A 13,041-nucleotide genomic window follows, 5' to 3' on the forward strand; every position below is an offset into this window, starting at 1 on the left:
TTGGAACTTGGGTTGTCCGATTACCCCAACGGACCAAGCCTCATGCTAATCACCCAACTGACTAGTGAGTTAGACACCTCACTAGTCAGTTGGATGATTAGCATGAGGCTTGGTCCGTTGGATAATTGGACGACCCAAGTTCCAACTGCAATAGCATGATATTATTGGCCTAACCCCAGCAGTGGTTGACCCGATTTCTCTAAGGAGTTGGGGGAGTCATTTAGAGTATTTAGGAGATCAAATCTGACAATTACATAATCGTTCCGCCATCCATAGGATGCCAATATAATTATCTTGAGAATATTGTATCATCGTCGCTTGTCTTACGGGCAACCAAACCGAACAGATTGAGTGGTTTGAACCCTTTGATCGGTGATTGGAGCTAAGGGGGGAAAAAGAGCCCCTTTTGGGATCAAGGGGACAATGAGAAGGTGCTTAACACTCATGAGTGGGATGAACCCTCTAGAAGTTGAGAATATAAACCCTAGATGAGTGATCTTAATCCTTTGGAATCGGATGATGGAATTGAGGAGGAAGTTGAAGGGTCTTGAGTCCCTGATAAGCTGAGCCCTCGAAAACTGAGAGATCGTTTGGACCTTCACTTGCATCTAATTTTGACCTTCCATTTATTTGACTTGTTGACTTAACTCTACCGCTTCTCTTTTCCACAAAGAAGAGACACGTCGAGACGCAGCCAGTTTCCATATCGAACACATAAAAAGCTTTCGTTTGCAACGCCGAGCACGATTTTGTTTTGAGGATGATTTATAATTAGATTGTGTCGGGGATTTGGATTTGCTGAACGCCCAATGTCTGGAGCGACTCACTCTGAATGAAGAGAAGCACGCCGCACTTGGCGGCGTTGAAGCCCTCCCAAAGCGCGAACTCCACCGTGCCGGAGACAATCTTCTTCGCCGCGACGTCCTTGACCGACACCAGCTTCTCCAGCCGCCTGACCACGTAGTCATTGTTCAGCATTCGCCCTTTGTTCTCGCCACCGTCGCAGTCGGTCACGAACCCGCTCTCGTAGAGCGCCACCATCACGTCCACGCCGTCCTCCACCTTCGTCCGCAGCGCGCCCTTGAACGACACCTCCAGTTGGTCCGCCTCCGGCTTTGCGAAGCTCGCCTATGCCGCCATCGCCCAATCAGTATCAAATCATTTGACGATATATTATAAAACAGAGGAGAATTAAGCAGGGGAATCAAAGTACTACGCCACCTGCATAGTGGGGGAGGGGAATCTTGGGAGGCGCGGAGGGCGGCGGCGACGGCGTCGAGGTCGTTGCCGATGCACTCGGCGCGGCCCTGTACGACCACGAGCGGCGTGTAGAGCGTGTCGAGGCGGAGCGAGTCGACGTAGGCCTTCTGGCGGACGGTCCAAGTGCTGGAGCCAAACGGGTCGCGCCAGCCGCGGTAGTCCCAGTACTCGACGTGGAAAGCCAGCACCGCCACGGGGGGCAGATCCTCGCCGGCCTCTCGGAGATCCTCACGGCCGAGCCGCGACACGACCGCCTCGGCTTCGGGCGAGGTCCCACAGCCCTGCGACGCGAACAGCTCCAGCAGCACGGGGCCCATCCCCTGAGGCTCCTCGGCGTCGTCATCGTTGGCTTCAGCCGACGAGGACATGCCGCGTTTCCTCCGGCTGCAGCACGGGAAGAGACGCAACACCATGGTTGGGTGGTGGCGTGGTGCAGCCCAACGATGTCAATGAATTAATCGTCTTACAAAGGCGAGGAAACAGAAAAGGAGAGAGATATCCACAGGGATTTTTTAAAAAATTGGGCTCGTTAATTAATTATCATATGTCGCTCGTGAGACAGGAAGCAGTGTCCTCAACCGACGCGATGGTAAATGTTCTCGTAGTCAACGGTTCGATGATGCTGAAACAGAATGATTTGTACAGTTGGAAATGGAAGGAGACAGCTGATGACAATAGAAAAACATAATAAATTAGGGGAAGGTAGTAAGTGGGCGGGAGAGGAACGTGGCGGTGGCGACGGGCGAGGATGGAAGGCGGTCAAACTGCCAAGTCTTTAAGGAGCATGAAACAGAGGTTCTTTTTTAAATTTTATTTAAAATTAGGCCGTTTCCTAATAGAATATTTTTATTTTGACAAAAAATCGAACAAAATTCCACTGAGCACGTTAATTATTTTTATAAGAGTTAGTGATCTGAAATGCAAACAATGAATGAACCAAATCAAAGAATTACCAAAAAAATAAGAACCAAACTAAACTTAATTTTGTTTAAGTTTATTTATTTTCTTATATTTATTCAATCTTAATTACTAAAATTTTTGTTAAACTTATTTGTTTATGGAGTTCGATTAGAAATATTATTGATCTTTTAATTTAGGTGGAAGAAATAGATCTAATAAATGAATTTTTATTATCTATTATTTTAAAGTACTATTTAATTAAACAAACACAGTGCGACAGCACAGTAGATTGCACGTTAATTATTACTATTACACACTATTTCTTCAACATATATAGAACATTGCAGGAAAATTATTACTTTGACACACAATATATTGTAGAATCATAGAAAGTTAATCTCGACGGCGCAAATGAGCAAGTAATAACTCGAATCGCAGTAAGACTCTGTCATACAAACTATCGACCATATGAAAATATCCGTACCTCCATTTCTTATTGAAGAAGAGGATGCCACAGAAGGTCCAAAACCCCATTACAAGTCCGAGAATGATGCTGATCCAGATCCACAACCACTCAGATCCTTCTTGTGTGCCTTCGTCTCATGTGGCTCACCACTCTGGTTTACCATAGTATTGGAACAAAGCTTCGAAATTGGCGGCCCACATAATCCAGGATTTCCTGCATAAATGGATGGATCGTCAAGAGATTGGAGTTGCTGAAGAAATGGTATCCTTCCTGATAGATTGTTGTATGACAGATTTAAATGGCTCAAGAAGTGCAATGATGGAAGGGTCTCTGGTATGTTGCCTGACAGTTCATTGTTGGATAGATCAAGGGATTCTAGCGACTCCATGCTTCCAATTTCTTGGGGAATGCTCCGTTCAGATGATTCATGGACAAGTTCAAATTCCTTACCCCTGCAAGATATCCAACTCCTTCAGGGATCTCTCCGACTAAGCTGTTGCATGAAAGATCAATACTTCTGATAAGGTCAGAAAAGAACAAATAGCCGAGATTTTGGCCCTTCGTTTCCAGGTCTACTTCGATGTACTCGAGTTCTTCATTCCGAACTTGGGACGTTGATGCCATGGCACTGAAGTTCCCAATGTTGGGAGGTATGGTTCCTGATAACTTGTTGTGCGTGAGATCCAACATTTGAAGTTTTCCGGAATGTGCTAGTTGCTGAGGGATGTAACCTGAGAAATGGTTGGAACCGAGTACGAGAAATGCTAGTGATGATAATATTCTTCTCCCAACCATGTCGGTATGCTCCCCGAGAACTTATTGTTGGAGAGATCAAGCAGCACTAACTTGGAACAGTTCTGCAATGATGGAGGAATGCCGCCTGAAAGACCATTATTACTCAATCGCAGTATCCGTAGGGATGTCAGAAAACCTATCGTGGTCGGAATTCCTCCGGACAGAAGGTTGCTGTCCAAGTTTAGGTTCTCTAGGCCATCGAGGGACTCCCCCAAACAATGAGGAATTTCACCTGAAAACTCGTTGCTCGAAAGATCAAGAAAGGAGAGCATCGTCCATTGACAGACTGACGAAGATATGGCTCCACTAAAGTTATTGTTGTAAAGTGAGACCGAGCGAACATATGGCCATACTGGCAATCGACCTGAGAAGTAATTGCCGTCGAGCACCAAACTTGAGAGTTCGACTGGTAATTTGTCCGGCAATGGACCTTCTAATAGATTGTGAGCCAATCTTAACATATTCAAATTTGTATGCTCTGGAAATTTGGGCAGCTTGCCTTGTATATTGTTGTCGGAGAGCTCCAAATAATCAATAGTAAAGTGAGAAATATTCCACACCCAATCAGGAAGAACTCCTGCAATCTCATTGTCAGACAAATCTAAAAAAATAATACGAGTTTGATGTTGTAGCCATGGTGGAAAAGAAGGTCCCAAACCACAACTTCCGAATCCAGCAATTTTTAGTTGAAACGGAGGATTCCAATCCTCGTGGACTGATATATTAAGGGAGTTGAAAGACAAATCTAGCACTTCCAACTTTGTTAGATTATCTAAGTGGACCAGCGATAGGGCACCTTGGAAGGAATTGCCGCTAAGATATAATTCAGTGAGATTGCAAAGCATCCCTAAACTTCCAGGTATGAAACCGTGCAGCCAATTCTCATGCAGATCAAGAGTAGTGAGACTCGTCAATTGCTGAATCCAACTGGGAAAGTTACCTGTCAGTTGATTACCTCCCAGACTCAACTCCTCCAATCTCCGTAGTTGTGCCATAGAACCAGGAATAGAACCATCGAGGTTACGGTTGAATGATAAATCCAGGACAGTGAGAGAGGACAGATCCCCAATTGCATCAGGAATACGACCACGAAAGGCACATAAACTAAGATCAAGGTGTGCGAGGCTACTAAGATTCCAGAGCCACTCTGGCAAAACAGAGATGAGGCAGGGATTACCAGACAGATCAAATATGATAAGAGAGGGTGAAGTTATAAGCAACGCTAGAAGAAATCGGGAAGCTATTAATCCCACAATCTGACATTCGCAGCACCTTAAGGCTACCCGAAAGAGTAGTCGTCACGTTGGTGAGGGCCAAGTCCAAGCCGCTGAGGTCCAGGTGTTGGAGAGAAGAGAATTGAGTGAGCCAATCGAGAGTGTCAACATGCGAGTCCAAAGCCAATTGGAGATCAAGGATAGCGGAGGCGTGAGAGGTTCCCTATCCGAGGAGGAATTCCTCCGGTGAAGTGTGAGGAAGAAAGGTTGAGGTATCTCAGTTCCTTAAAAGCGCCTATGAATTGCGGGAAGAGGACTCCGTGGAAATCATGGGAGCTGAGGTCCAAGTACTTCAGCTCAGTTAAAGCAAGCAACGACGAGTTGATCTCGCGAACCTGCTGCGGAGAGGCGCTGTCGTCGTACGCAGGAGGATAATCCGGTGGCGGACTGGAATTCCTCAGTTTCAGCTTGATCACATGGCCGGTGGTGGGGTGGCAGATGACTCCTGGCCAACTGCAGCAATCGCCGTGAGCTCGACGACCCCAAGAAGAGAGCCGTGCACGGAGAGTAAAGCTGTAGTTCATTCCGGCTCTGAATGCGAGGAGCGCCGCCCGCTCGTCGGAAAGGCACCCGCTCGTCGCCGTGAAAAGGATGGCCAGAAGGCACCACGAGAGGAGAGGCCGCAATAGCAGCGAAGGATTCATGGCGGCGACGGTAACGTTCCCAGGGAAGGATACTTGACGGATGCTGTTTTATTTATATATATATATATATAAACTCAGAAATTGGACAAATAGTTGATGTGAGAGGACTGGAAATTTGAGGACGAAGACCCTTGTAACGTTTTGGTCAAGTCGTGTGGGCCCCTGCCGTGTTGCTTCCTTCGCTTGATTAATTATATTAGCGCGTCGTCGGAAAGAGAGAGGACGTGGGAATGGAAGAATGAAGCAGTACCATGGAAAATACAGCTGTCAGATTGTCTTTCGCTAGTCCCGCATTATAAAAATATTTAAATATTTTATAAAATTTTTTATATAATATATACGTTATTAAATTAAATAACCTCAAGCAAGATGAATATACTTTGATTTTCTTCATTTCTAATAATTATTAAAAATAATATTTTTTATGAGTTCTATTCTCTCAAAAAATAAATCAACTTTTTTTTTACTTATATTGTGTAAGTTTTTAACAAGTTCCTTTCTTAATAACTTTTTGATGATAAATTATTTTAAGTATTATACAAATGAGTGTGGTGTGAAAATAAACTTTCTAATAGTTAGTATCAAAGTCAAATTTTCACCATTCAACATCTGCAAACTCATGTATTAGAGGAGCAAAGCAATGCACATAAGGCAAGTGCAATATGGCTAACACAAGGGAGGTGGAAGAATTTTCTAACTTAATATGATCTATGGTTTTAAATGTTAATGGTTTTGGAATTAAAACTATGCAAAATTACTAAAATATTGATACAAAAGCAACCGAGCAAACTTTCAAAGATCATAATTTTTAACTCGAATATTACAACGAGACATCGTTTATGCAAATCAAAGCTCTTTCGAATATCTATATTTATTATAAGGTGGAACTCATAACAATTCAATTTCAAATCCATCAGACATCGTTTAATACCTTTTCGAAGAGTATGAATATTATTATTATTATTAGTGATTTTTTATTTTTAAGATTCAAGGGTGTTTTATCTTTCATAAGTTAGGATTTTATTTTAGGATAGATTTAAAGCATGTTTGGTTGTTTTGAGACCGTTTTGTTGATTAATAATATTTTCGTCATCTACTTCTTTGAGAATGATGAGTTTGCTTTCCCTAATCCTTGATATTAGAGGTTTTAGAATGTTGCTTTCGGTATTCATGCGTAAATCAACGGATTCAATAATTTCTACTACGTAAGTTGGTATCAGAACTAAATTGATCTTGTGTCATCATGTCGCCGAAGAGATAGCCACGTGTTGACAAGGTTCATAACATTTATGAATGTGATATGTAGCAATGAGTTCGAGAGATAATTGATGAACAAATTGAACTGATTGTGAATCAACTAACAAAGAATATGACAAAGATGATGAAAAATGTGAAAAGGAAATCTCGTCCAATGCAATAATGATCATCAAATCAACTCAAAAGAAGAAGAGGAGGACACTTATGAAGAAGAAGTTCCTCGTAGGCGACACAAAACAATACTAGAGGAGGATTGCAGGTGTTGGGAGACAGGTATAAGAACTAAACTTCCTAAGATTCACGGCAACCTACAACTTAAGAAGTTTCCGGATTGACTAGCCTCTGTAGAGGAAATTTTAAATTTTAAAGAGGTGTCAGAAGGCAAACGTGTGCCCTTGGTTACGATCAAATTGCGTGGGAGGGCGACTACATGGTGGCAACAACATGGGAAATTACCTAGTAAGACAAAGGTAATTTTTGTGGTCCACTAGATTTGTTGACATTGTCTAGTAAGGGTATGGTATAATGGTAAAGCAGTTGACTTGATGAATTGATTACAGAAGGGTCATAAAACAGTACATCTAAAATTGAGAAAGAAATCAATGGATACATTTTTTAAAGTATAGAATCGTATTTAATTTTGATATAATATGGTTCAATGATATGTAATGTTGTAAATATGCGAAAATGTCATTACTCAGACATAGTGATGATCACATATTAATAAGATAAAGTAAATAAATAGTCTGGAAACATAAAATCTTGGTTAATATATATATTTAACTGTCCATTTTTAAGAAATACATTAAACAGTTCGTTCGATTGCTCGGGCTTTAGAACGGCAATTGTATTTCGTTTAAGCTTTGTGGCCCATTAACTTGCTCATTCAAACCCCGTATATAATTAATAATAAAAAATTAATCAATTTATTTTAATTATTTCATCTACTCGTTCCCTTTTCTTCATGGAATTAAAATCTTATCCACAATCCAAATTCTTGGATAGAATCTCACCTTTCCCCAACCATATTTGAAGCCAAGTCCACAAAATATATGAATGCACGGTCTAGAAAGTAGAAGAAAGATTTAACAACTTTCTTTAACGTGATGTTATTTACTAGATTTCACATGCAATAATTAGAGAAGGCCATTAAGTCTCAGGGTGCTGGAATTTAAGCCACTTCTCAAACCAAGGATTAAACTTTACAGCTCACGTCCAGTCGACTAGATTCTATCCACAATCTTATCCAAACCAAACACACAAATTAATTAAGATCCTTAAATGCGACTTGTGACTAAATCTTCTCAACCTGTATCTTGCCTTTGTTTTCCAACTTTTCATGACCATCAACAATTGGATGCAGGAGCTGATGGAGTCGCTAGCTTTCGGCTATGGAATGTGAAAACATCGTCAACTAACTTTCAGAATTAATTAAGGACATGCGAAACTCATCATTTGAATAACAACCATTTTATTTAATTAAAATAGATATTTTTGCTTAGTTATAAATAAAAAAATAGAATGCATGCACTTGCTTTGTTTTTTTAATAAATAATAATCTATTATTATGTAAAGTTGTTTTTGAGAATTATCTGCAAAGACAAAACTGGATAAATATATATTTACATTAGATCATGATCCGAATAGATACAACCGCCAAAGCCTTACAGTTACAGCCCCTTTAGTAAGCACCCATCGGTGAATTCTATTTAATCCCTCCCCAAACAAGGAAACTATAGCTATAACGATAGAAGTCAGTAGCTCTCAGCGGAACACTTGTTAAAATCCGGAACTGGGTTTGCCCATCTCGACATTAGTGCCGAAGTGAATGTCAGCATCAGAAATGAATCTGCTCCAAAACCAGTGGCCTTTCCAGACAAGCACCATCTCTTCAATCGGCACGTTTTTGGTCTCCGGGAGGAAGACGGCGATGAAGGCGGTCATGATGACCACCCACCCGGAGAAGAAGTAGAAGATACCGAACTTGAAGTGGCAGAGCATGGTGAGGAAGGCTTGAGCAATGACAAAGGTGAAGAACATGTTGACGGAAACGTTGATGCTCTGCCCCGCCGACCTGATCTCAAGAGGAAATATCTCGCTAGGAACCAGCCATCCAAGTGGACCCCAAGACCAAGCAAACCGCCATCACGTAGATACAAACAAAGGAGCCAGAAAACCGGCGTAGATCTTTGGAATGTGCCTCTCTCCACTGGTTCCCAGTGTGATTGCCATTAAAGTTCCGATCACACACTGCAATCAAAATTAAGTATCGATCTCTCTGAGTTATACAGAATATTTAAGGATACAGAAATGCAATGGGTGATGAATGTATTAATGTACCTGACTTATGAACATTTGAAGCCCACCCTCCATGAAAAGCTTTCTTCGGCCGAGCTTGTCGACCGTGAAAATGGATACGAAGGTGGCGACCATGTTTACGGCTCCTATGATGACGGCCGACACGAGAGTAGCGTCATCGTCGAAACCCATTGCCTTGAAGAGCTCAGGGGCGTAGAACATGATCACATTGATGCCGGTCACCTGCTGGAAGAAGGGGATGAGGATGGCCATTGTGAGCTGCGGACGGTACTTTCTCTGGGTGATGTTAACCCACGGGTGCTTCACGAGCTTTGACTCCTCGCTGGCCACGACAAGGTCGTTGTACTCGTCGAGGATGTCGTCGGTGCCGCGAATGCGCCGGAGCATCTTCTTGGCCTGCTCGGAGTGACCGCGCTCGATGAGGGAGTTGGGCGTGTCGGGCAAGAAGAGTGCGCCGATGGTGACGATGGCGGCGGGGACGGCGGCGAGTGCGAGGCTGACGCGCCACCCCCAGCGGCCCTTGATCTTGCCGGTGCCGTAGTTGATGAGGTTGGCGCAGAGGATTCCCAACGTGATCATCAGTTGGAATCCGATATTGAGCATGCCACGAAGGCGCGCTGGAGCCATTTCCGAGAGATAAACTGGAACAGACTGCAAAATAAACAAAAAGAGAGGATATATCACAACAAAAACTGGAATGAATGACTAGTCTTGTCCTGCCAAGAAAATAAAAGATTCCCAATGTTGATTGATGCCAACTCTTTACTAACCACAATTGTACGCTAATGTTGTATATCAATCAAACAGTTGCGCGAAAGCTAATAAAACAAACCAACAGAAATCGAGCCACAAAATAATTTTAAAAAAGGGAAAAATATCGCTGATCGGTGGGAAAAGGGATGACGGAAAAAGTTGCTCTTGGATTCACTTGGTTTCACGCCTTTTTGCTTGTTTCCAGTTCTTTCAGTTTCACAGTGTCCAAAAGTGTTGGAAAAGTGAGCAAAAGTGTAAAGGTTTCTTGTTCGCCCGAGACGATGGAGACCGACCTGATTGGCAAAGCCGACGCCGATTCCGAGGAGGATGCGTCCAAGGATGAGCATGAGCACATTCTGGGCGGCTCCATTGAGCGCGGCGCCGACGAGGAAAGTGACCCCTCCGCCGAGCATAGACCACCTGCGCCCGAACACCCTCGTCACCGTCGAAGCGAAGAAGGAGGCGATGAGCGCCGCCAGGTACAGCGACGACGTGAAGGTCGTCAGCAGCTGGCTGTCGAACGTGCAGTACTTGTTGTTGCTGGTGTCCCGTATCTTTTTCTGGAACACGTCGGGGAAGAACTTCTCCAGGAACGAGTTCATCTGAGTTACTCCACCTACCCAACCCCCCAACACCATCATATCCAAACTATTCAAGCAGACATAGAGACCATTAACAAACATCAAATATATGCTCACCGGAGATGCCGAGGTCGTAGCCGAAGATGAGACCGCCGGTGGCGGCGACGACGCAAGTGAAGAAGACGTAAACGGTAAGGTTGCCCGGGTACTCCTTGCCACCGCCAGAGTGGACTATCGCGCCGCCCGCCATCGCTTCCGCTAATCACACAAGACTCCAATAGCAGAGGAATAGAAGAAGAAGCTCAAGGTGGATGCGAGACGGTAGGAGGAAGCGGGTTTAAATTGAGAAGGTGGGAAGCGTCGTTGGCTATCGAGCCAATCCGCGTACCGATATGGAACGGCAAATAGCAGCCGTTGATTTAGACATTGAAACTAGAAGCTAAGTAATTTTAATATTATTAATTATTATTTTTAGATTTTGTCCGTTAATTTAGAATTGGTCAATTGACCTGGTTTATGTAAACCTCTATATATTGCATCGTTTAGGGATGCAACACAATCAATAAAGTTTATTCTTTTGCATCCATCTTTTGTTCTAATATGGTATCAGAGCGGGATACCCTAATTCCCTAATTTTTTTTTTTCTCCCTGCGCCGCCTCTCTCTCCCCTGCTCTCTTCTCTCTTGCTCTGCACCGCAATCGCCGTCCCCCCTTCTGCCGTGCGACCTCAGCAAGCATCCTCCGCGCGGCCAGCGCCTGAGCGCGCCGCCAACACTGGACCGCCATCGCCACCACCTGCAGATAGCCGCACCACCTGCAGATCGCCGACGCAGTGCAGCAGATCGCCGCACCACCTGCAGATCGCCGCAGCAACGTCGCCTGCAGATCGCCGCGGGTCCAGACGTTCTGCGCCGTGACACCATTGCCGATCGCCACCTGCTGCCCGCGAGCGTCGCTCGCTGGATTGATCGCGATTTGGCCTGTCTGCGGAGAAAACAGAGCCCTCCCTTGCCCTGTTCGGCTTCCCTTGGGAGGACGTCGCTTCTATTGCAGAGGAAAGCTTTCCACCACTTCACCTCCGCGTACTCTGCTCAACGTGTGGAAGCCCACTGTTTCTTTTTCCTTTCTGCCGTTGGAGAAGAGAAGAAGAAGGAGAAGGAGTGGGCTGCTCCACGTGTGGAAAAAATTGGGCTCTTTCATTGCTTGTGCTTGGGCGCTGTACCCAAGAATTTGGAACCCAATCCTCGTTTGTTAAAGCCCCTTCACCCCTTGTTCCTTGAGCAAAAGGGGATAAATCCGAAGGTGCAAATTCAGTGCCATCATTTTCTTTATTATCTACGCAATTTTGCAATCAGATAATTCTTCGCCATCATCGACCGCCGATATAAATTTTTCAATGCAATCTTCTGCTTTGCCTCTAAATGCCATGGCGTATTTACCCATCAAACTTACCAATGATAATTATATGCTTTGGAAGATGCAGTTTCTTTCTCTATTACGAGTTCATGACTTACTTGGCATCGTTGATGGTTCTTCTCCCAAGCCACAAGAAGCCGATGCAAATTATGCCATTTGGAGCAAGAAGGATCAAATTATTATGACATGGTTAATTTCGACAATTGATATATCTATACTTCCTATGATTGTAGGACTTGTTACCTCTCAGCAAATATGGGAGGTTCTTGCTCGAACTTTTGCCTCAGATTCTCAAGCACGTGTTCTTCAACTGCGCATGCAATTACAATCAACTCATCGAGGAGAAAAGTCTATCAATGAATACATGCAATCTATAAAGACAATTGCCAATAATTTAGCTGCGATTGGTCATCCTGTTTCAGATTCAGATTTGGTGGTTCAGGTTCTTACAGGATTGGGGCCTCAATATGACAGCTTTATTCCCAGCATAACTACTCGCATTGATCAAGTGTCTCTTAATACCCTACATGGATTACTATCTTCACATGAGATACTTCTTCAATTGCAATCTCACAGGGTTTCGGATTCTTTTGCTCTTTCGGCACAATCGGCTTATAAATCTGACAACACTCATCATCATCAAGAAAGTCCAGGACGACGAAATAGAGGTCGAGGCCGAGGTCAAGATCAAGGACGAGGTCAAGGACGAGGTCGAGGTCGAGGCCGTTGTCAAATCTGTCTCAAGAATGGTCACCTTGCTCATCAATGTTATAAGAGATTTGATTCAAATTTTAGTGGTGGTTTTGCATCCTCAACTCGAGCGTCATCATCAACTCCATCTTATCCTGGGGCATTCTCTCTTACAAGTAATTCTTATACACCTACAGCGGATTCCTCAGGATCAGGGTGGCATCCAGATTCTGGCGCGACTCATCACGTCACATCAAATTATGACATTCTTACAGAGGCCACCTCCTATCATGGTCCTGACACGGTACAAATAGGCAACGGTTCAGGTTTGCAAATTGCTCACCTTGGAAACACATTTTTTCACTCATCTGGTCGTCTCTTTTACATGCGCAATACTCTTCATGTTCCATCTATTACTAAAAATCTACTATCAGTTCGTCAATTCGCTCTAGATAATAATGTGTTCTTTGAATTTCATCCTCATTTTTGTCTTGTGAAGGATCCCATCACCCAAACCATCCTGCTCAGAGGAGAAATTAAAGATGGTCTTTATCACTTGCAACCTACCTCCACCAAAGCGCTTATTGGAGAACGCACAAATAAAGCCTCTTGGCATGCACGTCTGGGACATCCATCTTTACGTCTGGTTCAGAACATCATCAGTCAGTTTGATCTACCAACCAATT

At 43.7% G+C, this 13,041-nt stretch overlaps 3 pseudogenes; all 3 read right to left on the reverse strand.

Moving 5' to 3' along the window:
- Nucleotides 1–771: 771 nt before the first annotated feature.
- On the reverse strand, nucleotides 772–1,673 carry LOC141822656 (uncharacterized; annotated as a pseudogene).
- Nucleotides 1,674–2,535: 862 nt separating this feature from the next.
- LOC141825099 (receptor-like protein EIX2) lies at nucleotides 2,536–5,328 on the reverse strand (annotated as a pseudogene).
- A 2,888-nt stretch (nucleotides 5,329–8,216) lies between these two features.
- Nucleotides 8,217–10,548, reverse strand: LOC141824201 (sugar transport protein MST6-like; annotated as a pseudogene).
- Between the last annotated feature and the right edge of the window lie 2,493 nt (nucleotides 10,549–13,041).

The sequence above is a fragment of the Curcuma longa genome, chromosome 3, assembly GCF_044706935.1.
Source record: "Curcuma longa cultivar G26 ecotype Majalengka, Jawa Barat chromosome 3, ITB_CL_G26_1.1, whole genome shotgun sequence".
In the NCBI taxonomy this organism is placed as follows: Eukaryota; Viridiplantae; Streptophyta; class Magnoliopsida; order Zingiberales; family Zingiberaceae; genus Curcuma; species Curcuma longa.